Source organism: Tamandua tetradactyla, chromosome 4 (genome assembly GCF_023851605.1).
Source record: "Tamandua tetradactyla isolate mTamTet1 chromosome 4, mTamTet1.pri, whole genome shotgun sequence".
In the NCBI taxonomy this organism is placed as follows: Eukaryota; Metazoa; Chordata; class Mammalia; order Pilosa; family Myrmecophagidae; genus Tamandua; species Tamandua tetradactyla.
In genome coordinates this window covers 3,813,291-3,838,442 of record NC_135330.1, presented here as the reverse complement: position 1 = coordinate 3,838,442, position 25,152 = coordinate 3,813,291, and the positions used below count along the sequence as shown (strand labels likewise).

Here is a 25,152-nt window from a genome sequence, read left to right as displayed (position 1 = left end):
TGCCGAGGCCCGGGAAGTCCCGTAAGGGGAGCCGAGTCCCGTAAGGGGGGAAGGCGGCCGGACGACGGGCCGCGGGAGCGAGAGCCGCAGGGCCCGGGCAGGGAGACCCGCAGCGCAGCACCCCGCGCGCCGGCCCGCCCGACGTCAAGGTTTTGAATTTTTTGCCATCTCCACCTTAAACATGCAGCCGCGTCGTGCCCCTTGGACAATTAGCACCCCACACAGAATTCTGCCTTGGGGATCCAATTATTCACTTTTCATGCAAGAGAGACCCATTAAAACCAAAAACCACAGAAGAAAAAACAAAACAGTCGTCTCTGCGGGCGCAGCCCGCTCCGGCTCGGGGAACTTTTCCCTCCAGTTTGGTGGAAGGTTACATTAGAAGAAAATAGTCCCTACCGTCTAGAAACTTTTCAGGGGGAAGGGCGTTTGCTGAGCGGGCGGGGCCGGGCCGGGGGCCGGGCGGGGGAGGGGGGAGCCGATTCTGGGCGGGGGGAGCGGAGGGGGGAGCGGGTGGGGGGAGCGGGTGGGGGCAGGGCGGAGCGGCCGAGGGGGGCTGGGGGAGGAATCTTCCCCGCTCCCGCGCCGCTGGCCTGGACCCTGAGGCTCGCAGGGGGTTTTCTAGAACCCTCTTCTTCATGCCAGTTTCCTTGTGTCATCCTGATCTCTTGGCCTTAGACTGCAGTGAGGGAGCCATATTAAGAGTGCCAGCATGAGGTGACCTGGAGAAAAGAATTAAAATAATTTTTGTAATTTTTATATATTTTGTCTGCTTCCTTTTTTCTCTCACATCCTTTTGCATGTAAATTACCATCTGATGCCCTTCCAATATCAAAAATTTAGAAGGACCATAGCCCAAACAACCCTAAAGAGAGGGATGGAAAAAGCAAAGGTGATGGTGGAGTTATACAGAAAAGGTAGGACTTAAAAATGAATATGAATGCTGAGTCATTAAATTGATATCTCTTTTGGTCTCCAGTATAGAGCAGCTAAATGTAAAAACCTAACCTTGTGGAATTATAACCCATGTCAAAGTCTGAAATCAGTTCTACAACTAGTTGTGGTTCTGTGCTTTGAAAATTGTAACTTTTTGTATATATGTTATCGTTCACAAAAAAAAAAGAAGGAAAAAAATTGATTGTGATGATAAAGTATTTAAGCCCTCTCGCCTCCTATAGTCTGGAACAGCTAGAAGGAAAAATCAGAGAGAATCGTATGGTAGACCATGACAAAGTCTGGGATCTGTCCTGTAACCACTTGTTGAGGAGTGCTTTGAAACTACTGCTTTTTATTTCTTTGTTTTGTACATATGTTATATTATACAATTTAAAAAGTTAAAAAAAATTTACTATCTGATGGGCTTCGAGACCAGCTGGCGGCTCTCTCTTCTGCCCACACCTGACACCAGAATGAGATCCCAGGTGATAGCAATTTTGCCAAATGGAGGCAGAGTCCCCAAATATCACCCTGGTGAGGAATGAGCAGGTGTCAGATGGGTGATGACTCTGAGTTTTTGTTTTACCTCGTTGTGACACATGTCCCTGCTTCAAGGAGGCAAAATGACACATAGCTCAGTCCTGGTTTAATTCAGAATATTTTTTAAAACGCTCAATGGTACAAACTTATCCTACTGTCTCCTTATTGAGACTTAGGAAATTTTGCTTTATTACTACATGCACCTTTTTTTCATCACATAGTTGTATATTCATCACCATGATCATTTCTTTTTCTTTTTTTTTTTAAACATAACAACATGCAAACATGAATTTTTACCGTATGATCATTCCATTCTTGGTATATAATTAATAACTCACAATATCATCACAAAGTTGTATGTTCATCACCATGATAATTTCTTAGAACATTTGTATCGATTCAGGAAAAGAAATAAAAAAAAAAAAAAAACAGCTCATACATACCACACCTCTTACTCCTCCTTCTTATTGGCTGCTACTATTTCCATCTACCCAATATATTGTAGCCTTTCTTCCTCCTATTTTTTTTCTATACCCCTTACCACTTCCTCTCATAGATCACCAGCACTTCAATCTACTAAATTTATTTTAACATTTGTTTTCCTATTATTTATTTATTTTTAATCCATATGTTTTACTCATTTGTCCATACCCTGGATAAAAGGAGCATCAGACAAGGTTTTCACAATTACACAGTCATATTGCAAAAGCTATATCATTATACAATCATCTTCAAGAAACATGGCTGCTGGAACACAGCTCTACAGTTTCAGGCACTTCCCTCCAGCTTCTCCAACATACCTTAGCTAAAAAGGTGATAGCTATATAATGTGTAAGAATAACCTCCAGGATAATCTCTCAACCCTGAAATCTCTCAGCCATTGACACTTTTTTTTTTTTGTCTCATTTCTTTCTTCCCCCTTTTGGTCAGAAGGTTTTCTCAATCCCTTAATGTTGAGTCCCAGCTCATTCTAGGATTTCTGTCCCACGTTGCGGGAAGGTCCACATCCCTGGGAGTCATGTCCCACATGGAGAGGGGGAGGGTGGTGAGTTTGCTTGCTCTGTTGGCTGGAGAGAGAGGCCACATCTGAGCAACAAAAGAGGTTCTCTTGGGGGTGACTCTTGGGCCTAATTTTAAGTAGGCTTAGCCTATCCTTTCCAGGGTTAAGTTTCATATGAACAAACCCCAAGACTGAGGGCTTGGCCTATTGATTTGGTTGTTCTCACTGCTTGTGAGAATATCAAGAATTCTCCAAATGGGGAAGTTGAATTTTCCCTCTTTCTCGCCATTCCCCCAAGGGGACTCTGCAAATACTTTTTTATTCTCGGTTCAAATTACTCTGGGATTTATCAAGGCATCACTCTGGACAAACCTACAAAATCTCATACCCTCCTCAAAGTTCCATGTACTTATGGTGTTCAATTAAACTGTCCATATAAGTTATATTAGGAAATGCACTAGTTAAAATATAAATTTTGTACCAAATAAACATCTTTTTTGCTTTAGTTAAAGTTTTAAAAGTTAAAGTTTTAAAATATGAATTATATAGCAGCACTATTAACAATTACCAAGAGATGGAAACAGCCAAAATGTCCATCAACAGACAGTTGACTAAACAAACTGTGACATTTACATAAGGTGGAATATTATGCAGCTGTAAGACAGAATAAAGTTATGAAGTATGTAACAACATGGATGGACCTAGAGAACATTATGCTAGTGAGACTAGCCAGAAACAAAAGGACAAATACTGTATGGTCTCACTGATATGAACTGACATTAGTGAATAAACTTGGAATATTTCCTTGGTAACAGAGACCATGAGGAGATAGAAATAGGGTGAGATATTAGGTAATTGGAGCTGAAGGGATACATATTGTGCAACAGGACTGAATATAAAAACCCAGAAATGGCTCTTTCTCCGCCAGCACTCCCGCCACCATCCAGCCCTCCTCTTCCTCATTCTCCGCCGGCGCTCCCGCCGCCATCCAGCCCTCCTCTTCCTCTTTCTCCGCCAGCGCTCCCACCACCATCTAGCCCTCCTCTTCCCCCTTCTCCGCCGGTGGCGCTCCCGCCGCCATCTTGCCCTTCTCTTTCCCCTTCTGCTCCGGCGGCACTCCATCCACCATCTTATCCTTCCCTTTTTCCTCCTACTCCAGCGGCTCTCCAACCACCACCATGCCCTCTTCCGCCTTCACCGGCTCCTCCGCCAACGCCACCGTCCTCGACAGCCTTGCCACCCTCAACTTTCCTCCTCCAGAACAGCTACTAGGGGAGTAGAAACGATACAGAACAGCTCCCAGAGCCACGACAGAGATAAAAAAGACAGCGTACTCCATCCTGGAACGGCTGACTGTCTTGGAGAACCAGCTCCGGTGAGATCGCCGAGGGGCACGGACTTTCCTGAGCGGGGCGGCAAGCGGCCGGAGTCCCTCCCTTCCTCCTTCCCGGGCCAACTGGCAGAATTGGGCAGGCAGTCCCCTCAAGCCGTGGCGGCTGGCGCCCCCACCACGTGAAGCCCCCCGGACCAACTGAGAGAATTGGATCGGAAATACCCAGACCGCAGAGAACAGTGACTGGGGGGGGGTCCCGTCCAAACACGTGACTCCTCGGTCCGACTGGGAACGGTGCACTCTCCCAGGCTGCGACGGCTGGCGCCCTCCCGCCACGCTTGGCGCCCCGGGCTGACTAGGAAATTCGGACGGGCGCTCTCCCGGGCTGCGGTGGCCAGCGACCCTTCCCGCGTTCGGACCCCCGGGCCTCCTGGCACTCTTCCAAGCCACTTCGGCTGGCGAATCTCCCCCACGGCGAGAGTTTTCCAAAGTTAAAGGACCCACAGCACCTTTTACTGGTGGGACTCGCAGACAAACATGTGCCACGAGCGCCACCTACTGGGCAGGATAAGAAAAACAGAACCCAGAGATTTCACAGAAAAATCTTTCAACCTGTTGGGTCCAACACCCAGGGAAATCTGACTAAATGCCCAGAAGCCAGCAGAAGATAACGGATCACGTTCAGAAAGTTGAAAATATGGCCCAGTCAAAGGAACAAACCAATAGTTCAAATGAGATACAGGAGCTGAGACAACTAATGCTGAATATACGAACAGAAATGGAAAACCTCTTCAAAAACGAAATCAATAAATTGAGGGAGGACATGAAGAAGACATGGGCTGAACAAAAAGAAGAAATAGAAAAACTGAAAAAACAAATCACAGAACTTATGGAAGTGAAGGACAAAGTAGAAAAGATGGAAAAAACAATGGATACCTACAATGATAGATTTAAAGAGACAGAAGATAGAATTAGTGATTTGGAGGATGGAACATCTGAATTCCAAAAAGAAACACAAACTATCCAGAAAAGAATGGAAAAATTTGAACAGGGTATCAGGGAACTCAAGGACAATATGAACCGCACAAATATACGTGTTGTGGGTGTCCCAGAAGGAGAAGAGAAGGGAAAAGGAGGAGAAAAACTAATGGAAGAAATTAACACTGAAAATTTCCCAACTCTTATGAAAGACCTAAAATTACAGATCCAAGAAATGCAGCACACCCCAAAGAGATTAGACCCAAATAGGTGTTCTCCAAGACACTTACTAGTTAGAATGTCAGAGGTCAAAGAGAAAGAGAGGATCTTGAAAGCAGCAAGAGAAAAACAATCCATCACATACAAGGGAAACCCAATAAGACTATGTGTAGATTTCTCAGCAGAAACCATGGAAGCTGGAAGACAGTGGGATGATATATTTAAATTATTAAAAGAGAAAAACTGCCAACCAAGACTCCTATATCCAGCAAAATTGTCCTTCAAAAATGAGGGAGAAATTAAAACATTTTCAGACAAAAAGTCACTGAGAGAATTTGTGACCAAGAGACCAGCTCTGCAAGAAATACTAAAGGGAGCACTAGAGTCAGATACGAAAAGACAGAAGAGAGAGGTATGGAGAAGAGTGTAGAAAGAAGGGAAGTCAGATATGATATATATAATACAAAAGGCAAAATGTTAGAGGAAAATATTATCCAAACAGTAATGACACTAAATGTTAATGGACTGAATTCCCCAATCAAAAGACATAGACTGGCAGAATGGATTTAAAAACAGGATCCTTCTATATGCTGTCTACAGGAAACACATCTTAGACCCAAAGATAAACATAGGTTGAAAGTGAAAGGTTGGGAAAAGAGATTTTATGCAAATAACAACCAGAAAAGAGCAGGAGTGGCTATACTAATATCCAACAAATTAGACTTCAAATGTAAAACAGTTAAAAGAGACAAAGAAGGACACTATATACTAATAAAAGGAACCATTAAACAAGAAGACATAACAATCATAAATATTTACGCACCGAACCAGAATGCTCCAAAATACGTGAGGAATACACTGCAAACACTGAAAAGGGAAATAGATACATATACCATAATAGTTGGGGACTTCAATTCACCACTCTCATCAATGGACAGAACATCTAGACAGAGGATCAATAAAGAAATAGAGAATCTGAATATTACTATAAATGAGCTGGACTTAACAGACATTTATAGGACATTACATCCCACAACAGCAGGATGCACCTTTTCTCAAGTGCTCATGGATCATTCTCAAAGATAGACCATATGCTGGGTCACAAAGCAAGTCTTAACAAATTTAAAAAGATTGAAATCATACACAACACTTTCTCGGATCATAAAGGAATGAAGTTGGGAATCAATAATAGGCAGAGTGCCAGAAAATTCACAAAGACGTGGAGACTCAACAACACACTCTTAAACAACGAGTGGGTCAAAGAAGAAATTGCAAGAGAAATTAGTAAATACGTCGAGGCGAATGAAAATGAAAACACAACATACCAAAACTTATGGGATGCAGCAAAGGCAGTGCTAAGAGGGAAATTTATTGCCCTAAATGCCTGTATCAGAAAAGAAGAAAAGGCAAAAATGCAGGAATTAACTGTCCACTTGGAAAAACTAGAGAAAGGACAGCAAACTAATCCCAAAGCAAGCAAAAGGAAAGAAATAACAAAGATTAGAGCAGAAATAAATGAAATTGAAAACAATAGAGAAAATCAATAAGACCAGAAGTTGGTTCTATGAGAAAATCAATAAGATTGATGGGCCCTTAGCAAGATTGACAAAAAGAAGAAGAGAGAGGATGCAAATAAATAAGATCAGAAATGGAAGAGGAGACATAACTACTGACCTCACAGAAATAAAGGAGGTAATAACAGGATACTATGAACAACTTTACGCTAATAAATACAACAATTTAGATGAAATGGACGGGTTCCTGGAAAGACATGAACAACCAACTTTGACTCAAGAAGAAATAGATGACCTCAACAAACCAATCACAAGTAAAGAAATTGAAGCAGTCATTCAAAAGCTTCCTAAAAAGAAAAGTCCAGGACCAGACGGCTTCACATGTGAATTCTATCAAACATTCCAGAAAGAATTAGTACCAACTCTCTTCAAACTCTTCAAAAAAATCGAAGTGGAGGGAAAGCTACCTAATTCATTCTATGAAGCCAACATCATCCTCATACCAAAATCAGGCAAAGATATTACAAAAAAAACTACAGTCCAATCTCTCTAATGAATATAGATACAAAAATCCTCAATAAAATTCTAGCAAATCGAATCCAGCAACACATTAAAAGAATTATACATCATGACCAAGTAGGATTCATCCCAGGTATGCAAGGATGGTTCAACATAAGAAAATGAATTAATTTAATACACCATATCAACAAATCAAAGCAGAAAAATCACATGATCATCTCAATTGATGCAGAGAAGGCATTTGACAAGATTCAACATCCTTTCCTGTTGAAAACACTTCAAAAGATAGGAATTCAAGGGAACTTCCTTAAAATGATAGAGGGAATATATGAAAAACCCACAGCTAATATCATCCTCAATGGGGAAAAATTGAAAACTTTCCCCCTAAGATCAGGAAGAAGACAAGGATGTCCACTATCACCACTATTATTCAACATTGTGTTGGAGGTTCTAGCCAGAGCAATTAGACAAGAAAAAGAAATACAAGGCATCAAAATTGGAAAGGAAGAAGTAAAACTATCACTGTTTGCAGATGATATGATACTATACATCGAAAACCCGGAAAAATCCAAAACAAAACTACTAGAGCTAATAAATGAGTACAGCAAAGAAGCAGGTTACAAGATCAACATTAAAAATCTGTAGCATCTCTATACACTAGTAATGAACAAGCTGAGGGGGAAATCAAGAAACGAATCCCATTTACAATTGCAACTAAAAGAATAAAATACCTAGGAATAAATTTAACTAAAGAGACAAAAAACCTATAGAAAGAAAACTACAAAAAACTGTTAAAAGAAATCACAGAAGACCTAAATAGATGGAAGGGCATACCGTGTTCATGGATTGGAAGACTAAATATAGTTAAGATGTCAATCCTACCTAAATTGATTTACAGATTCAATGCAATACCAATCAAAATCCCAACAACTTATTTTTCAGAAACAGAAAAACCAATAAGCAAATTTATCTGGAAGGGCAGGGTGCCCAGAATTGCTAAAAACATCTTGAGGAAAAAAACGAAGCTGGAGGTCTCACGCTATCGGACTTTAAGGCATATTATGAAGCCACAGTGGTCAAAACAGCATGGTACTGGCATAAAGATAGATATATCGACCAATGGAATCTAATAGAGTGCTCAGATATAGACCCTCTCATCTATGGACATTTGATCTTTGATAAGGCAGTCAAGCCAACTCACCTGGGACAGAACAGTCTCTTCAATAAATGGTGCTTAGAGAACTGGATATCCATATGCAAAAGAATGAAAGAAGACCCATATCTTACACCCTATACAAAAGTTAACTCAAAATGGATCAAAGATCTAAACATTAGGTCTAAGAGCATAAAACAGTTAGAGGAACATGTAGGGAGATATCTTATGAAACTTACAATTGGAGGCGGTTTTATGGACCTTAAACCTAAAGCAAGAGCACTGAAGAAAGAAATAAATAAATGGGAGCTCCTCAAAATTAAACACTTCTGTGCATCAAAGAACTTCATCAAGAAAGTAGAAAGACAGCCTACACAACGGGAGACAATATTTGGAAATGACATATCAGATAAAGGTCTAGTATCCAGAATTTATAAAGAGATTGTTCAACTCAACAACAAAAAGACAGCCAACCCAATTACAAAATGGGAAAAAGACTTGAACAGACACCTACCAGAAGAGGAAATACAAATGGCCAAAAGGCACATGAAGAGATGCTCAATGTCCCTGGCCATTAGAGAAATGCAAATCAAAACCACAATGAGATATCATCTCACACCCACCAGAATGGCCATTATCAACAAAACAGGAAATGACAAGTGCTGGAGAGGATGCGGAGAAAGAGGCACACTTATCCACTGTTGGTGGGAATGTCAAATGGTGCAACCACTGTGGAAGGCAGTTTGGCGGTTCCTCAAAAAGCTGAATATAGAATTGCCATACAACCCAGCAATGGTATTGCTGGGTATCTACTCAAAAGACTTAAGGGCAAAGACACAAACGGACATTTGCACACCAATGTTTATAGCAGCGTTATTTACAATTGCAAAGAGATGGAAACAGTCAAAATCTCCATCAACAGAAGAATGGCTAAACAAACTGTGGTATATACATACGATGGAATATTATGCAGCGTTAAGACAGGATAAACTTATGAAGCATGTAATAACATGGATGGACCTAGAGAACATTATGCTGAATGAGTCTAGCCAAAAACTAAAAGATAATACTGTATGGTCCCACTGATGTGAACGGACATTCGAGAATAAACTTGGAATATGTCATTGGTAACAGACTCCAGCAGGAGTTAGAAACAGGGTAAGATAATGGGTAATTGGAGCTGAAGGGATACAGACTGTGCAACAGGACTAGATACAAAAACTCAAAAATGGACAACACAATAATACCTAATTGTAAAGTAATCATGTTAAAGTACTGAATGAAGCTGCATCTGAGCTATAGGGTTTTTTTTTTCTTTTTTTTTTTTACTATTATTATTACTTTTATTTCTTTTCTCTATATTAACATTCTATATCTTTTTCTGTTGTATTGCTAGTTCTTCTAAACCGATGCAAATGTACTAAGAAACGATGATCATGCATCTATGTGATGATGTTAAGAATTACTGATTGCATATGTAGAATGGTATGATTTCTAAATGTTGGGTTAATTTTTTTTCCATTAATTAATAATTAAAAAATTAAAAATAAAAAAAACTCCGAAATGGACAGCACAATACTACCTAACTGTAATGTAATTATGTTAAAACACTGAATGAAGCTGCATGTGAGAATGATAGAGGGAGGAGGGCTGGGGACATAAATGAAATCAGAAAGAAAGATAGATGGTAAAGATTGAGATGGTATAATCTAGGAATGCCTAGAGTGTATAATAATAGTGAAATATACAATGTACAAATTTTAAAAATGTTTTTGCATGAGGAAGAACAAAGGAATGTCATTATTGCAGGGTGCTGAAAATAGATGATAATTAATACTTTAAAATGTCATCCTATGTGTGAGACTAAAGCAAAAAATGTTTGTTACAAAATTTATATTTTGACTAGAGCATTTCCTAGTATAACTCATGTAGATTGTTTGATTGAATGTCATAAGTACTTAGAATCTCAGGTAGGACATGAGATTTTGTTGGTTTGTCCAGAGTGATGCCCCAATGAATCCCAGAGTGATTTGATCAGTGACTGGAAAAGTATTTGCAAGCCCCCTTCAGGGAATGGTGAGAGTGGGGAGAAATTCAACTTCCCCAAGTTGAATTCTTGATATTCTCACAAGCAGTGTGGACAACCAAAGCTATAGGCCGAGCCCCCAGTCTTGGGGTTTGTTCACATGAAACTTACCCCCACAAAGGATAGGTCAAGTCTACTTAAAATTTAGGCCTAAGAGTCACCCCCAAGAGAGCCTCTTTTGTTGCTCAGATGTGGCCTCTCTCTCACAGCCAACACGACGAGCAGTCTCACCACCCTCCCCCTCTCTGCATGGGACATGACTCCCAGGGGTGTGGACCTTCCTGGCAACGTGGGACAGAGATCCTGGAATGAGCTGAGACTCAGCATCAAGGGACTGAGAAAAACCCTAGAATGAGCTGAGAATTAACATCAAGGGATTGAAAGAACCTTCTCGACCAAAGGGGGAAGAGTGAAATGAGACTAAGTGTCAATGACTGAGAGATTCCAAACAGAGTCGAGAGGTTATCCTGGAGGTTATTCTTACGCATTAAGTAGATATCACCTTGTTGTTCAAGATGTAGTGGAGAGGCTGGAGGGAACTGCCGAAAATGTAGAGCTGTGTTCCAGTAGCCATGTTTCTTGATGATGATTGAACAGTGATATAGCTTTCACAATGAGACTCTGTGAACGTGAAAACCTTATGTCTGATGCTCCTTTTAGCTATTATATCAACAGAAGAGTAGAACATATGGAATAAAAATAAATAGTAGGGGGAACAAATGTTAAAATAAATTTAGTTTGAAATGCTAGTGGTAAATGAAAGCGAGGGGTAAGGGGTATGTTATGTATAATCTTTTTTTTTCTCTGTTATCATTTTATTTCTTTTTCTGTTGTCTTTTTATTTCTTTTTCTAAATCGATGCAAATGTTCTAAGAAATGATGAATATGCAACTACGTCATGATATTAAGAATTATTGACTGTATATCATTGGAATGATATCTTAATGTTGTGTTTGTTAATTTTTTTAATTAATAAAAAAGTTAAAAAAAGAAAAATAAATAAAATATGAATTACTATCTATTTTCAATGCCCTGCAAATATTGACTTTCCTTTGCTCTTCCTCATGCAAAAACATTTTTTAATTTGTACATTTAGTCACTATCATTATTCCCTCTAACCATTCCTAGCTTATACCATCTCAGTTTTTATCGTCTTTCCTTCTGATTTCATTTGTGCCCCAGCCCTCCTCCCTCTGTCATTCTCACATTCAGCTTCATTCAGCATACTAGCATTATACCCATGCACTCATGTTCTGCCATGTTCTCAGTAGAGATAGACAGCAGCCACTCTCTCTTCAGTTGTCACTGTCCACAAATATTTGGGGCACCTTTCAGCATGCTCATGGGCATATCTATAGGAATCAGATTCTGGGACACAAGGAGGCTTACAAATTACTTAGGAAACTGGGCACAAATATAAAAATATTACAGATCTGTAGGTAATTAAAAAAAACTTTTAAGCCATCTGACATACTAATTAAAATTTCACTAGAAACAGCACCTAGGATTTCATATACCAGAAATCTTTGTCGAGTATAGACTTCTTAAATATAGGGACCATGATTCACTCTTCTATGAAATAGAGTTCATCTACTTGCATCCTTGTGGATTTAAACGGGTCTGGGATATAATAGAGACTCATTAAATGGTGGCTATCTGATATTATTTATCTTGATATCCTCCAAAGTGCTTTGCATGTGGAAAACAATAAACACTGATTAAATGAACAAATGGACCATATGGCATAGTATACACCAAGGGAACATTCCAGAACACACCCCTCGAGCGTAAGTCTTCAAGTATTGTGGCTTCATGTGCAGGTGTCCATCCTGCAGCCCTTTTACCAGATGCAGCCTCTCTTGACCTTGGACTGTGCACCACTTAAAATGTTTAGGGGCTGAGGACTGTGCCTAATTAGCTTGTAGGGACTAACCTTTTGTCAGTATGGAACTTGAGAAATAGAAAAACCGAGGCTCACTTGACACAGATGGGGAAAAAAGGGTTTTTACCCTTAATTCAAGTTGTTGACACCAAAAGCACTGATAGGTCCCGTGACCATGACATCAACCAGAGGGAGAGTTTACAGAACCTGCAGGTCACGTGATTCAATGGAGGAATGGATTAGAATTTTCTCTGTGTTTCTCCCCTTGGTCATATTCCAGTTTTTAGTATGCTTGGAAAAGGTTGAAGCAGAACATGGAGACCTAGTTTATTTTACGGCTAGCAGGCTATTAAGTGGTGAAAATTGTGGAAGACATTTACTGAGCTGTTTCCTTAGATTAAAGACTTCAGTGAATTAATTAAAAAGGTTCTGAGAGAGGGAACATGCCAGACCCCTACTGGTTCCTCAGATTGTACTTTCTTACTGATGTGACATGGCAGCTGAGGCACAGTGCACGTAAAGCTGCAGGGGGACAAAACCAGAGCAAGGCTGATTGTTCAAAGATGGCAGCCTCAAGCTGGCCATGGCGGTGGAGTGGGCTGGGCACCACGCTCATGTCTTTTCTTTTTTTTTTCTTACATATATATTTATATATGATTGTTAGTAGTATTTAGGATGTACATGATATTTAATTGTGGGAATATGAGCTTTTGTATATTCCATCATTGGGTACCTATTTGGATATAGTCATCTAGACTGTAGGGTATTATAGGGATCACACTTGTCTCTCTCTGCTCACCCATCCTGAATCCAGGAGAAGCACAGAATCCCACAAAGTGCTGGGCTATTTGGCGAAAATAAAGTCTCAACTTCAGGACATATTCACAGATTTTGATGTGCAGGTATCATGTTTCATGTTTTAGTAGGTGCTTTCTTAACGCAAGTCTTAACATGGTTCTCAGTTTATCAAGGCATGTCAGTTTCACTCAGTCCCCAGGACAGCTTGATTCAGCTGCAAGTAAACTGTGCCCATGAGATGACAAAATGTCCCTGGGATTTTAGAGAGAAGCAGATGAATTGCAGAACTCTTCTAAAGTTTAGGACAAATTTTGGGCAAATGTTTAGGTTTATCTGGTTCAGAAAGTGCATTCTTTTTCATGAAAATGCCCAAATTGAGGCTGAAAACCATCATCATTAATATATATATGCCTGTAGTCTGAAATTGAATGTGCCCTGGCTGAAAGTTATTTATTCATTCCACACATATTTATTGGGTGCTAGGCCTTGGAGCTACCTCAGTTGTCACAGTCTACAACAGCGCTGCCCGGTAGGAATATATAGTGCAAGCCACGTAGGTAAATTTTAATTTCCTAGTACAGAAGAACAGATAAAATTAATTTTAACATGTTTTATTTAATCAAATGTACCTAAAACATTATCATTTTAACATATAATCAATATAAATTTTTTTTTTTTTTTTTTTTTTTTTTTTTACAGAGAGAAGGAAGGAAGGATGGAAGGAAGGAAGGAAGAAAGGGAAACATCTTTAAACATTTTCTTGTTTTATTGTATTTTGTTTGTTTGTTTGTTTTTTACATGGGCTGGGGCTGGGAATCGAACCGAGGTCCTCCGGCATGGCAGGCAAGCACTTTGCCGGCTGAGCCACCGCGGCCCGCCCTAATCAATATAAATTTAATAAAAGCTTTTGCATTCTTTTTAAATTAAGTCTTTGAAATTCGGTGTGCATTTCACACTTACACAACATCTCAGTTCACAACTGCCGCATGTCAAGGACTCAAAGCACCATGGGACCGGCAGCCCTCGTGCTGGGCAGCCCAAGTCTACAGGGAAATACAGACAAATAAGCAGCTAATTTCAAGTCCATGTAATAAAAGCTATGATGGGAAAAGTAGAAGATACATTGAGAGGATACAAAAGGGGCTAAATCCGTTCAGTTCTTCCTCCTAAAACGTCCTGAATTCCGTCTTCCTGCTATCACCCAAAGCCATCACCCAGGATTGTCTCTCTCTCCTCGACTTCCAAAACAGCATCTGGAATTGTCTCCCTGTGTCCAGCTGGGCTCCTCTCTGCAGCTTGATCTTTTAAAAATGCGATCTGATCGTGTGGCCTCCCTGCATAAAACCTAATGGTGAAGACAACAACTTGGTGGCTGCGTGTCGATCAAATGTGAGAGGATGGACGCAAAGCACCTGCCCTGAGAGGTCTGCTGACTAGTGAGTCCAACTCGCGTCCCTCCGCCACACTTTGGTCTCTGCCTCTTTCTTTCCTCTCTGGCTCTCTCTTCTTTTGGTCTGCTTCTCACATCCTCCTTCCTCTTACCTCCTCTTAGCCTGGTGCATTGCTTTCATCCCGTTCCTTTTCTTCTTATTTTCTTATCACACCTTCCTGATTTGGTTTATTATACCACAGAACTGAAATAAGTTTAAAATTTGTACTGTGGTTATTTACTTCTGTGTTCCACATTCTTATTTTAGAAATTAGAAGGGCGTAACCTTTTATCAGGATTAAATTAAGCATGGGCCTCAGTGAACTTTTCTTGTAGAATAGAGAGCTTCTATAGGAAAAGAGGTATTTCCTTGCTCTGGGGGGGAAATATCCTCTTCACTATTTCATAGAGGAGAAAATGGAGCAATTACACAGGATCATTTAGTGACTCAAAACAAGTCAGAATGCAAACCCAGGCCCCTTCCCGCAGCTGTGCCTCTCTTAGGTAGATTGCTGCTGCCTCCTGGCAGTAGCAGAGTAAGGCAAGTATTCAGTGTCTGAGGAGGTCAATATCTAAATGAAACACTGAATTAAATAAGCTTTCATGGTGCTGAGAGCTGGTCGTTTCCTTAAGTTTGCACGCTTCTTTGGAGAGCCAGTTCACTTGAAGGAACAGGCAATCCAGGCATGTAGGCAATTTTGCTTTTAGCCTGAGAAAGTGGGCTCCGGTCCCTCTGTGCACTCATCTTTCTGATTATGTCTCAGATTTAGAAAACCTACCCATTATCAGCACTCCTTCAATCTCCACCGAGAGCAAGGAGAGACCCTGGAACCACAAAAGGGAAAAAGCAATGTTGTAATTCAAGAATGACTTTCTACTGGGTGCACAGTGGACACCCACACAAAACAAATGAGATAAGAGGCCTCTATAGAAAAGACTCTTCTGGTGTGCGTTACCAAAGACCCTGAAGAAATAAAAGAAATCATAAGAGGATACTAGGAACGACTATACGCCATCAAACTAGACAACTTAGATGAAATGGACAAACTCATGGAGACACACAAACAAGCTACACTGACCAAGGAAGAAATGGAAAATCTCAACAAACCAATCACAAGTAAAAAGATTCATCAGTCATCAAAAATCTTCCTACAAAGGAAAGCCCAGGGCCAGAAGGCGTCACAGGGGAATTTTATCAAATATCCTATAAAGAACTAACACCAATCCTGTTCAAACTTTTCCAAAAAATTGAGCAAAAAGGAACTCTACCTAACTCATTTTATGAAGCTAATATCATTTTAATGCCAAAACTAGGTAAAAAGATGCTATAAGAAAGGAAAACTACAGGCCAATCTCCCTAATGAACATAGATGAAAAATTCTCAATAAAATATTAGCAAATCGAATCCAACAACACATTAAAAGAATTATACCCCACAACCAAAGGGAATATATGAAAAACCGATACCAGCATCAAACTCAATGGAGAAAGACAGAAAGCTTTCCCCCTAAGATCAGGTACAAGACAAGGATGCCCACTGTCACCACTATTATTCAACATTGTCCTAGAAGTTCTAGGTAGAGCAATCAGCCAGGACAAAGAAATAAAAGGCATCCAAATTGGAAAGGAAGAAGTAAAACTCTCATTATTTGCAGATGATATGATACTAAACTTGAAAGATCTTGGGAAATCTACAGCAAAGTTACTTTAGCTAATAAACAAATTCAGAAAGGTGGCAGGATATTAAATTAATGTACAAAAATCAGTAACATTTCTATACACAAGCAATGACCTAGCTGAGGAGTCAGTTAAGGAAAAAATTCCATTCAAAATAGCACCTAAAAGAATCAAACACTTAAGAATGAACTTAACTAGGGATGTAAAGGACTTGTATGCAGAAAACTACATAACATTGCTAAAAGAAATCAAAGGATATCTATAGGTAGAAAGACGTTCCCTGCTCATGGATGGGAAGGCTAAATATAGTTGTTCTAGTTTGCTAGCTGCCAGAATGGAACACACCAGAGACGGATTGGCTTTTAATAAAAGGGGATTTATTGATTTGGTTCTTCAGAGGAAAGGCAGCCAACTTTCCACTGAGGTTCTTTCTTATGTGGAAGGCACAGGATGGTTTCTGCTGGTCTTCTTTCCAGGCCCCTGGATTCCAACAATTTTCCCTGGGGCGATTTCTTTCTCCATCTCCAAAGGCCTGGGCTGAGCTGCAAGTGCTGAGATGAGGAATGCCGAGCTGCTTAGGCTGTGCTACATTGCGTTCTCTCATTTAAGCACCAGCCAAGTAAATCAAACATCACTCATTGCAGCAGACATGCCTCCTAGCTGACTGCAGATGTAATTAGCAACAGATGAGGTTCACGTACCATTGGCTTATGTCCACAGCAACAAAACTAGGTATGCTCACCTGGCCAAGTTGACAACTGAATCTAACTAACACAATAGTTAAGGTATCAATTCTCCCCAAATTGATCTACAGATTCAACACAGTACCAATCAAAATTCCAACAACCTACTTTGAAGATTTGGAAAAGCTAACTACCAAATTCATCTGGAAGGGAAAGAGACCCCGAATAGCTAAAAGCATCCTAAAAGAGAAGAAGAAAGTGGGAGGATTAACACTTTTTGACTTTAAAACCTATTATGAAGCCACAGTGGTCAAAACAGCATGGTACTGACACAAAGAGAAGCATTGACCAATGGAATCAAATTGAGAGTCCAGAAATAGACCACCCAATCTATGGTCAACTGATTTTTGACAAGTCCCCCAAATCCACTGAACTGGGACAAAATAGCCTTTTCAATAATTGGGCATGGAAGAACTGGCTATCAATAGCCAAGAGAATGAAAGAGGACCCCTATCTTACACCCTACACAAAAATCAACTCAAAGTGCATCAAACACCTAAATATAAGAACTAGCATCATAAAGCTTCTGGAAGAAAATGTAGGGAAACATCTTCAAGATCTAGTAATAGGTGGTAGCTTCCTAAACTTTACACCCAAAGCACAAGCAACAAAAGAAAAAATAGATAAATAAAATAAAATGCTTCTGCACTTCAAAAGACGTTGTCAAAAAGGTGAAGAGGCAACCAATTCAATGGGAGAAAATATTTGGAAATCACATATCGGACAAAGGTTTGATTTCTTGTATATACAAAGAAATCATACAACTCAACAACAAAAGAACAAACAACCCAATTATAAAATGGGCTAAAGTGATAAATAGGCGTTTTTATGAAGAGCAAATACAGATGGCTCAAAAGCACATGAAGAGATGCTCATTTTCATTGGTTATAAGGGAAATGCACTTCAGGACTACAACGAGATACCACCTCACGCTTATAAGAATGGCTGCTATTAAACAAACAGGAAACTATAGATGTTGGAGAGGATGTGGCGACACTGGGACACTTATGCACTGCCGGTGGGAATGTATAATGGTGCAGCTACTATGGAAGACTGTTTGGTGCTTCCTAAGGAAACTAAATATCGAGTTGTTCCATGATCCAGCAATAGCACTACTTGGTATATACCCAGAAGAGGTGAAAGCAACGACACAAACAGACGTTTGCACACTGGTGTTCATAGCAACATTATTCACAATCGTCAAAAGATGGAAACAAACCAAATGCCCATCAACAGATGAGTGGATCAACAAAATATGGTATATACATATGATGGAATATTATGCAGTAGTAAAACAAAATGACATCCTGAAGCACATGACAAGTTGGATGAGGCTTGAGGACATAATGCTGAGCAAAATTAGCCAGACAAAAAAGGATAGATACTGCATGATTCCACTTTTATGACCAGCATAAAGGTATAATCAGAGGCTTATAATACAGAATATAGGGGATTTAGAGATACATACAAGCTAGAAATGGGTGAACTGTTAGCTGATGAGGTTGAACTCCAATGTAAGGGAATAGATAGGAGCAAAGGTGATTCCCTAGTGGGCCTGTAAGCAATATTAACATATTGAAGATGAATTAGATTGAAAGGGGTTGTATAAACCTACGTGTCCCACCGACTCATACTAGAAATATGAATGAATTCTTGTAAGAATTACTTCAAAGGTATGATTCTTATATAAAGAGTGTTTAAGTCCAGGGTACAGGGGAAAACTGCTATTGTATGTTATGAGCTATGTTCAAAAGGAAAACATCAGCACTACCACAGCAACAGAAGAGGTAAATATGGGGTGAGGGACAAGAGTTAAGAGGAGCTTTAGATTTCCTATTTGGCAAGGGTGTGTTTATTGGTTTTCTTTCTTTTGAGAACAATGACATTATCTAAAATCAAGAATGTTGATGGACCGTGGACTTTGAGCCTCTACATGATGCCCGGTGAATGCAGGTGGCTGAAGGATGCACTGATGGAAAAGTAGATTGGTGAACGACTGTGTATACTTATGAATGAAGGTTGTGCTGCTACAAAAAGGAAAAAAGTTGTGAGGCATTCAACGATGTGAATGAACATGTGGGACATTTGGTGAGACAAAATAAGCCAGAACCAAAAGAACAATGGTATGGTCACCCTTAGAACATGCTAATAAGAAAACAGGGGCAGGTGGGCCACGGTGGCTCAGTAGGTAAGAGTGCTTGCCTGCCATGCCCGAGGACCCGGGTTCGATTCCTGGTGCCTGCCCATGTAAAAAAAAAAGAAAGAAAACAGGGGCCTGGGTTGTAGGCTTTTAGAGCAGACACATTAAGTCCGGAGTGCTGATTGTTATTTCTGGACTTTGAGAGGCTGTTTTATATGTATAACCTGATATTTAGAGATAAAAACAAAGCCAAACAGGTTGGGGTTAAAGTAATTCAGAACACAGGGGTAAGGAAGACAGTGTCTGTTTTAGAACCACACGTACTCTTTGAGACCAATGGAAGAAAGGTTTGTTTGATCTGGAACTGAAATTTTCTGTAGTGCATAATCTAATTCAACCTCTGTACAGCTCATTTGAATAACCGGATCACAGGGAGCACAAAATGAGAAAGAGGTCCTTTAATCCTGTATAGATTATTGTAATGCCTAGAAACATCCTAGAGTATATTAACCAGAGAACCAAAAGTATTGGCAAAGTCCCCAGAGGGACGGGAGAAAGACTATGGAACTTTTAAACCTTACCATCAGGGAATCCCCTGATACTGTGTCAAAGTTCAGGGACACCCAGATCAATAGACCATGCCGTCGATTATGAGGCTTACTCTTGCAAAACTTATGTATTTAGCAGAGAAGCTTAGACTACCTACAGGCATGCCTAAGAGTTACTTCTGGAGAACCTCTGTGGCTGCTCAGATGTGGCCTCAATCTCTCTAAGCCCAACTCTGCAAGTGAAATCACTGCCCTTCTCCCTACGTGGGACATGACATCCAGGGAGGAAAGTTTCCCTGGTGATGTGGGAAAGGACTCCATGGATGAATCCACCTGGCACCATGGATCAACAATTCCATCCTGACCATAAAGGGGAAAAGAACTATAATCAATAAAGCATCAGTGGCAGAGAGAGTTCAAATAGAGTCGAGAAGCTACTCTGGAGGTTGCTCTTATGCAAGCTTCAGGTAGACCTTCCTACCTATCATAACCTGCCAATCCCCAACCAGGACCAGTCCAGCCAATCCTAAAGAATACCTAGGGCAATACATTAAATTCCACAAGAGTTCCATACACTAGAGTTACTTTCCAGAAACCTACAACCTCCAGATGGGTCCTTGGTCCAGATAAATTCTGAAACCTAGCCCAGCCACTCTAGAGCATCAGACAGTTCCATCTTCCTACCCCATATTAGTGACGGACCCTTTCAAAATAAAAAATTTAGAATTGCCATAGCCCAAGCATCCCTAAAGAGAAGTATGGAAAGATCAAAGATGATGGTGGAGTTATACACAGAAGATAGGATTTAACAAATGAATATGAATGCTGAATCCTTAAATCGATAATCTCTTTTAGTCTCCAGTATTTTAGGGCAGCTAGAATTAAAAACATAAAATTGTTGTGCTGGTTTGAAAGGATGTATGTACCCCCTGGAGCAATGTTTTAATCCTAACCCCATTTTGTAAAGGCAGCTGTTTCTTCTAATCCCTATTCAGTATTGTATATGTTTGAAACTGTAATTAGATCATCCCCCTGGAGATGTGATTTAATCAGGAGAGGCTGTTAAAATGGATTAGGTGGAGACGTGTCTCCACCCATTTGGCTGGATCTTGATTAGTTTAATGGAATCCTATAAAACAGAAAACATTTTGGAGAAAGAGAGATATTCAGAGAGAGCAGAGCAGAATGACAAAGTCATGAGAAGCAGAATCTACCAGCCAGGGATCTTTGGAGATGAAGAAGGAAAATGCCTCCCGGGGAGCTTCATGAAACAGGAAGCCAGGAGAAGAAGCTAGCAGATGACGCCGTGTTTGCCATGTGCCCTTCCACTTGAGAGAGAAACCCTGAACTTCATCGGCCTTCTTGAACCAAGGTATCTTTCCCTGGATGCCTTAGATTGAACATTTCTATAGACTTGTTTTAATTGGGACATTTTCTCAGCCTTAGAACTGTAAACCAGCAACTTATTAAATTCCCCTTTTTACCATTCTGTTTCTGGTATATTGCATTCTGCCAGCAGCAAACTAGAACAATTCTGAAATTGTAACCCATGTCAAACTCTGAAATATGTTCTACAACTAAGTGTGATGCTGTGCTTTGAAATTTAGGTTTTTTGTATATATGTTATATTTTCACAAAAAAGAAGGAAAAAAAGTTGACTGTGATGATAAAAAATATTTAAGCCCTCTAGCCTCCTATATTCAGGAGCAGCTAGAAGGAAACATCAGAGAGGATCATATGGTAGCCCATGGCAAACCCTGGGATCTGTCCTGTAACCACTTGTTGGAGAGTGCACTGAAGGCTAACAAAGAAAAGAAAAGACTCTTCTGACCTCAGGTGTGTTCTGAGGGAGGGTCTGTGCCCAGAAAGGGTTGGCCATTTGGATTCATGACCACCAGATGTTTGTGGAGTAGCTTTTCCATACAAGGCAACTCCAGGTAAACATCATTTTACAATATCATTTTAATGGGAGGACCTAAAAGAAACCCTTCAGCTTTTTCACCAATTGAATCTTTTTTTAATTAAAATTTTTTTTAAAATACCAAAAAACACAAAACACAAACATTCTTATTTTGATTATTCTGTTCTACATATATAATCAGTAATTCACAACATCATCACATAGTTGCATATTCATCATCATGATCATTTCTTGGAACATTTGCATCTATTCAGAAAAAGAAATAAAACGAAAACAGAAAAAAAATGTACATACCATACCCCTTACCCCTCCCTTTCATTGATCACTAGCATTTCAAACTACATTTATTTTAACATTTGTTCCCCCTATTATTTATTTTTATTCCATATATTCTACTCATCTGTTGATATAATAGCTAAAAGGAGCATCAGGCACAAAGTTTTCACAATCACACAGTCACGTTGTGAAAGCTATATCATTACACAATCATCTTCAAGAAACATGGCTACTGGAACACAGCTCTACATTTTCAGGCAGTTCCCTCCAGCCTCTCCATTACATCTTGAATAACAACGTGATATCTACTTAATGTGGAAGAATAACCTCCAGGATAACCTCTCGACTCTGTTTGGAATCTCTCAGCCATTAACACTTGGTCTCATTTCACTCTTCCCCCTTTTGGTCGAGAAGTTTTTCTCAATCCCTTGAGGCTGAGTCTCAGCTCATTCTAGGGTTTTTCTCAATCCCTTGATGCTGAGTCTCAGCTCATTCTAGGATTTCTGTCCCACATTGCCAGGAAGGTCCACACCCCTGGGAATCATGTCCCATGTAGACAGGGAAAGGGTGGTAAATTTGCTTGTTGCATTGGCTGGAGAGAGAGGCCACATCTGAGCAGCAAAAGAGGTTCTCTTGGGGTGACTCTTAGGCCTAATTTTAAGTAGGCTTAACCTATCCTTTGTGAGGTTAAGTTTCATATGGACAAACCCCAAGACTGGGGGCTCAGCCTATAGCTTTGGTCCACACTGCTTGTGAGAATATCAAGAATTCAACTTGGGGAAGTTGAATTTTCCCCCTTTCTCACCATTTCCTGAAGGGGACTTGCAAATACTTTTTTTTCTTTTTTTCTGCCATCATCTCCACTGGCTCAACCACCAGCGCAAATACTTTTTAATTCACTGTTCAAATCACTCTTCAACAATTCAATCTTATCCTGAAGTGAGATCCAGCAGAGTGAGGACAAATCACAGAAATATTTTGCTATTTAGGTACCTCCACCCACAGAGACACTTCTCCTACCTTTGAGCATTGCTCCATGAGCATCTCAAGCCTATTTCCCACATTCTAAGCTAAAAGCTTGCTCTCCTTCACCTCTTACTATCAAGGTTTACTGAGAATTTCTTTCTGAGCAGATCACTCTTGCAAGAGAAATAATAGAAACATATTGTACCCAATGAAAGAGGAGAGGCTGATTGCTGTGGTAAGTAGACCTACCTTGGGTAATGACTCAGATACAATGGAGGTTCATTTCCTGCTTCTTGGGTGGGGCACAGCCCTCCGTCCATGCAGCTATTCAGGAACCAGGTTAGTGAAGGTGTGGCATTCAAAAGGCATGGAGGACCAAGACTTCTGGGCCAAGATGGCAACTTAGCAATATGTGCATTTTAGTTCATCCTCCAAAACAACTACTAAATAACCAGAAACAGTACAGAACAGCTCCTAAGGATGTCAGTGACCGGACACATAGCATACCCCAGTCTGAACCAGCTGGACCGGCTGCGAGCCCCCCGAGAACCATGAGTTCTCCGAGCCGCGGTGGCTGGCGCCCCTCCCCAACAGGCTGCTTCCCAGAGGGGAAAGGAAAGGGACTTTACCAGCAGCAAGGGCTGAGCCCAACCAAACTCCAATTGTGGCATTAATTACAAATTCTGACTACTAAAAATAGGCCCCTGGCTCAGGTGAAACTGGTTAAAGTGGAGGTCACTCATTTTTTCCCCCGGCACCAAGGGGGCAGGGCTGACAGAAAAAGAAAAAAAAAAAAAAAAAAAAGGAAATGGAGGTTTTTGTGGCTGTTTCTATGGAGGTTTGACTGCCTTTGGATACAGCGGCAGCAGGGCTTCTCAGGCTACAACTGCCCCAGACATAGGCAGAAACAAGCTCATTTGAGGGCTTATCTGGAGCCCGTGCCTTCCCCAGGGGAGGGGTGAAGACCAACTCAGGTGGAATCCCTCCGTCAAGGAATTCAGACACCAGGTCTTGGTAATTTGAAGCCATTAAAACCAGCCTACAACCTCTCCTCTGTCTCCACCACACCCCCAGCAGGGAGAGTCTGCCAAAGTTAAAGGTACCGCATCATCTTATGCTGGTGGGACCTGCAGGCAGACAACCACCACATACTGGGCAGGATAAGAAAAACAGAGCCCAGAGACTTTACAGGAAAAGTCTTTCAACCTGCTGGGTCTCAGCCTCAGGGAAAACCGACGTAGGTGACTCTTTCCTCCTGATAGGAGGCCAGTTTGGTCTGGGAAAATTCCAGCTGGGGTCCATAATACCACCCTCCTAAGGGTGGGGTGGGGGGGAAGGCATCATACAAGCAGGGCAAGAAACAAGAAAACAAGAACTGAAAAATTCTCCTCTGTTAAACAAAACCTAAGCAAGAGGTCCAGAAAAAGCTGAACTGAATGTCAAAGAACAGATAGACAACAAATTCATCCAGCAAAAAAAATCCTAGGTAAAAGAAGTGAAAGCAATCTCCAGAATAAACTAATTAAGGTAATTAAATGCCTAGCTGCCAGCAAAAAATAACAAATCACACTAGGAAAATTTAAGATATGGATCAGTCAAAGGAACAAACCAACAATTCAAATGAGATACAGGAGCTGAAACAATTAATTCAGAATATACGAACAGACATGGAAAACCTCATCAAAAACCAAATCAATGAACTGAGGGAGGATATAAAGAAGGCAAGGAATGAACCAAAAGAAGAAATCGAAAATCTGGAAAAACAAATCACAGAATTTATGGGAATGAAAGGCACAGTAGAAGAGATGAAAAAAACAATGGAAATCTACATGGTAGATATCGAGAGGCAGAAGATAGGATTAGTGAACTGGAGGATGGAACATCTGAAATCCAATAAGAAACAGAAACTATAGGGAAAAAAAATGGAAAAATATGAGCAGGGACTCAGGGAATTGAATAACAATATGAAGCGCATGAATATAGGTGTTGTGGGTGTCCCAGAAGGAGAAGAAAAGGGAAAAGGAGGAGAAAAACTAACGGAGGAAATTATCACTGAAAATTTCCCAACTCTTATGAAAGACTTAAAATTACAGATCCAAGAAGTACAGGGTACCCCAAAGAGAATAGATCCAAAAAGACGTACTCCAAGACATTTACTAATCAGAAAGTCAGAGGTCAAAGAGGAAGAGAATCTTGAAAGCAGCAAGAGAAATGCAATCCATCACATACAAGGGAAGCCCAATAAGACTATGCATAGATTTCTCAGCAGAAACCATGGAGGCCAGAAGACAGTGGGATGATACATTTAAATTATTAAAAGAGAAAAACTGCCAACCAAGAATTCTATATCCTTCAAAAATGAGGGAGAAATTAAAACATTTTCAGGCAAAAGGCACGGAGGAGCACACACACCAACTTTTTATGGACTAGAAGGAATCACAAACAGTTGATTACCAGTCCCAGCAAGATAAGTACAGAAATTAAGAGTAAAGCT

The 25,152-nt window shown here is 40.4% G+C and overlaps 1 long non-coding RNA gene across 2 annotated transcripts in view; it reads right to left on the bottom strand.

Annotated features, from left to right (window-relative positions):
- Positions 1-567: 567 nt before the first annotated feature.
- The window catches only part of LOC143679755 (uncharacterized), a 58,148-nt gene continuing 33,563 nt past the window's right edge, over positions 568-25,152 (bottom strand). For both annotated transcript variants that reach the window (XR_013173932.1, XR_013173933.1), the window contains exon 5: positions 568-722. This is a non-coding gene — a long non-coding RNA (uncharacterized LOC143679755). The remainder of the gene's footprint in view (positions 723-25,152) is intronic.